Here is a 4,818-nt window from a genome sequence, read left to right on the forward strand (position 1 = left end):
ATTATCTTTGTTTCCTTATCGTTATTGAGCCCACAGTGGCCAGTTCTGACCATAAAGTTTTTTTTTTTTTTTTTTTCGCGTGTCGCAATAATCTGACTAATTTCGCTCCCGTTGAGTCGCGTTTGGGATCACCAAAAAATTTGTGTTTTGTATTATTCTGACACTCCTGGATGTAGCCCGACCTAATGTAAAAAAAAAAAAAAAAGATTAGTCAAAAAAAAAAAGGTTTGACATATATATATATATATATATATATATATATATATATATATATATATATATATTATATGTATATATATATACCATCACTCGTACAAATGCACAAACACATAAAATACACGAGCTTGGCTTTTTATTGTTTTTAGATTACTTGGATGTGCAAGATTTTTCTTATTAATATTTAGGCCTGCAGGCTTTTCTTTATTATTTTGGTGTGCGAAGATTTTTTTTCTTCTTCTTTTTTTTCTTCTTATTATTTTTTTTTTAGTCTTCAAGATATATATATTATTATTTTGGGTCTTCAGGATTTTTGTTTGTATTTATCGAGCCTGCTAGATTGTTTGTATTATTTGGGATGCAAGATTTGTTTTTATTATTTGGGTCTATAAGATTTGTTTTATACTTCATTACATGAGTCTGCAAGATTTGATTTTATTTTTATTTATTGAGCCTACAAGATTTTTTTTTAAATATTTGGGTCTACTTGTTTGTTTTATATTATTATTATTTGTGTCTGTAAGAGTTTTTAAATTGTTTATGTCACAGCATGCACGCTTCTGTCACTTTATACATTCCCATCCACCTCGGCCCATTTTGCACTCACTCTCCGATAACGACCTTCCTACACACTCACTCAAGGTCCGTTATTCGCGTCGGTTATAGGAACCTCCCTAGCACCCTATCCTGTAGCGACTTAATTCAAGACTCATGGATGAGATTTATTAATGGAGGGAGTATGACAACGTTAAGAGTGGCTTAGATAGCATAGAAGAAGGATATTAAAGTGCAATAAGCAAAACAGTTACTTAGGGAAGAGGTGTTAGGGAGTTATAACTGACCAGAGTACAGGCCTCCGACTCACACATCCTCCCCCCCAAAAAAAAAACTCCCAGTTGCACCTCGGTAGCACTTGTTTCTTTCTCCTTAAAATATTACGCTGTTCATCTCCAGAATACACGATTACACTCATTCATTTCCTGCCTTAACTCCACCCACTTTCTTGTGTCTAAGCTCTGAACATCCTGTTGCAGCTTCATCTTCACAAACTCCCTATACCTTACTTCCAACCCCAGCTCCCTCTCTCTCACACACATGACATGTAAAAATGAGTTGACAAAAAACCTGGAAGTGACCGAAGGTGTATCTTTGTCCCAGGATGACCCTTTTCGTTGACACTGTGGCTCTGAGGCGTTGTGGGGTCATTTAATCAACGCTGGATCGTGTCTGTTGTCCCCACTAGGTTGGGAGGAGGGGGGTAGGTGGAGGAAGGGGGAAAATTTAGGGCTAACAGGGAAGGAGGAGAAGTATTTTTGTCTCGCGGTGCTGTGCGGTTTTGGGGAAAGAAAGGAAATAGGGGCATTCTTGGTTGGAATTGATGAGTAATTCTGTTCGTCTGGAGAGTTTCAGTTCCACGTTTCTTTCCGTTCGAGGATTGAGTGTCAGGGAGGTGCAAGTGAATGAAGGGGATATATGATTTGGAATTTTTGTCTCTACATTAGATATGTGCACGTGCAGGAGTTTGTGTGTGTGTGTGTGTGTGTGTGTGTGTGTGTGTGTGTGTGTGTGTGTGTGAATTTCCTTTAAAGTATTCTTTTTGCTTTCAAAAGAATCCTGTCACCAATGTATGCGTTTTATATGTATATCTGTGGTGGTAGGCACTGAGAAAAGCCTTAACGTTACATGAATGAAATTGCTAATACTTTTTACGGCATTTCAAAAAAAAAAAAAAAACTGTCACTCGACACGTTCGATTTAAAAATCGCTGCCAACACCCAGTGGCATGTTACGCCCTGTCTAGCTTAATCCCTTCAATCGCAACGGGGAGTGCAGATTTATAATATGTTGATCGTCATTTACTGGAACATGCCTGCTTGGTTATTAGGTATGGTCAGCCTGCATCCCATACACTACAGAATATAGTCAGCAACGACACGTGCACAAACCCTAGAGTATGTTCCATCACTGTCAAGTACTTCAAAAATTATCAAAAAATTGGAGTCTGCATTCCAATTCCCGATTTCAGGTTTAAGCATTCGACCATTAGCTTTGTTGTCTATGTACCTGTAGGTCGAAAAGCACTCGGTGAAGTAATGTTATTCAGCAAGTTCCCAGAGTTTCCTAGGTTAACGATGCAGTAAAAAGGTGCCCTTTTGTGTGTGTGTGTGTGTGTGTGTGTGTGTGTGTGTGTGTGTGTGTGTGTGTGTGTGTGTGTGTGTGTGTGTGTGTGTGTGTGTGTGTGTGTGTGTGTGTGTGTGTCCAAACTCTGGGCATAGAGCTTAACAGCCTGCTATCAAGGCCCAGCAGTCCTCTACATTCCATACACCTCTACACCTGAGTGAAAGTGTTACATATTATTTTACGTTTTATTGACTCTTTGACATTCATATGTAAATTTATGGCCTCAAAACAACACCTAAGACATGTTTATCAGTGTTTTATATAAAATATTATTAGGATTCACACACATTATGAAGATTTTTATTTGACTCTCTCTCTCTCTCTCTCTCTCTCTCTCTCTCTCTCTCTCTCTCTCTCTCTCTCTCACTCACACACACACACACACACACACACACACACACACACACACACACACACACACACACACACACATATGCATGGAGGCATAAGTCCAGCGTCAGTGTATTTCCCAGATAACTTCCTTACAGTGCTATCACTATAGATGGGTACAGTAGAAAGATAAAAGAGATAGTGAGATAGGTGTAGTCATAAGTGTAAAGACAAATCTATGGACTGATTGATATAGATAGAGATAAATAGAGTAACAGGTAGAATAAATGAACAAATAGACAATAAGAGTAAAACAGATAGATAGAAAAGATGAGTGGTAAGGGCGACAATCTGAAATCTAAGAAGGGCAAATGTTGACTTCCGACCAGCTTATCAGGTACTAACCTCACCACAGTGACAGAGATTCAGGGACTTATAGATAAGGGACATAGAGAGAGAGAGAGAGAGAACAATTCCAGAGCGATTTATATTGTAATGTACAAAACTAAGGCACAGCAGTAACAAAGTTAATTTCTTAGGGAAAAAGTGTGTGTGTGTGTGTGTGTGTGTGGCTGTGACGTGTGTGTGTGTGTGTGTGTGTGTGTGTGTGTGTTTCGTGCCCCTCACTTGCGATGCGATGCGATGAAGGTCAGGGGCTAACTTATTTTCAACACTGTGGTCCCTCTTTTCTTAATTTTCCTTTTTGGGTGGTGAGCTCCTTTATTTTCTTTAGCCTTTTTATCCAACATGTGTGTATTATTTCTTTATTGTCTCCAATTTGTTTTCTTGAAACAGAATCCATCCAGTAATATCTTCTTTATTTTCAATTATATAGTGGACCCATTGTAATTCACGTGTATCTTTACCTCCTTCCTATTCAGTACCCATTCCACGCACTCAGTATAAAATGTTTTAGGTCTTCTCTATTTTTTCCACTTACATTGTCACACACTTTGTCTCGTTATCATTTTCTCTTGAATCTTTTTCTTTCTCCCAAATCTAATGTATGTGTTTTACATTTAAATAGTGTTTACAGAAGCTGGTGTGTTATCATATAGTTCCCATTTTCCTCCCATCTCCCTTTTCCATTTCTTATAAAGTCTCATTGTGCTCTTATTTTCATTTCACTTCTCACTTCTTTGTATCCAATTCCTTTATCTTCATCTATGACCTCCTCCTTTGAAATTATCTTCTAAGCCTTTCCATACTAACATTTCAATTCTTTGAGGCTACTATTGTATTCTTATAATTCATCCACTAACATTTTCATTCTTTAACTCTTCAGCTATTTCATAAAATAATCTGTTATTTTCCTCCTTTATGATATTTTACAAATACAATAGTTTAGAATCTCTTTACTTTTTGTCTCCATTAAAATGGCCCCAACTTCTCCTCTAAGTCCACTAATTGGTATATATTTTTCACCTGAAGATATTACCCGGTTTACTGAATTTTCTGTAACTTGAAGCTTTTCTGTATATATTCTTTTTATAATCCACAACACTTGCTCCATACATTGCTACTGTAGATGGTAATGACTAACACTTTTTCAGTAAACTTTTTCTATCATGAGCTTATTGCAACTTCTTGAAATTACTGAATATGTTATATTTACTAATTTTGATACCTTCTTCAAACATATGTTTTCTTTATGCTTTTCAAAACAATTTTCCTTATTTATTTCAATGCCCAAATACTTTAAGATTCCTGCTACACCTCTATTCCTTCAATTTCCGTCAGCTGAACTTTCATATTGAAAGAATAATAAATTTGCTTTTTCTGTTTCTGTTTATTTCCAATCCACTGCTTTTACTAACATTCATTAACCTCTAATATTTGCCTTTGCTTCCTATTCACTGATTGTTGAAAACTGTAAACTGTATCATCTGCAAAAGAACATGGTCAATTTCATATCAAATTCTTCCGTCTCCACAGTATATCCAAACCCCGTTTATTCCATTTCGTGGATTATCTTGTAGGTCAATAATAGTTTTGAAATAAGGTTGTTGATCCTGTACGGCTTTGCCGAATACCACTAGTTATTTCTGTCTTTTTCCGCCTCCTGAGACTAAACATAGTTTTGTTTTGTCA

The sequence above is a fragment of the Coenobita brevimanus genome, chromosome 7 (assembly GCF_032717465.1).
Source record: "Coenobita brevimanus isolate Jiangsu-jjx chromosome 7, ASM3271746v2, whole genome shotgun sequence".
NCBI lineage: Eukaryota > Metazoa > Arthropoda > Malacostraca > Decapoda > Coenobitidae > Coenobita > Coenobita brevimanus.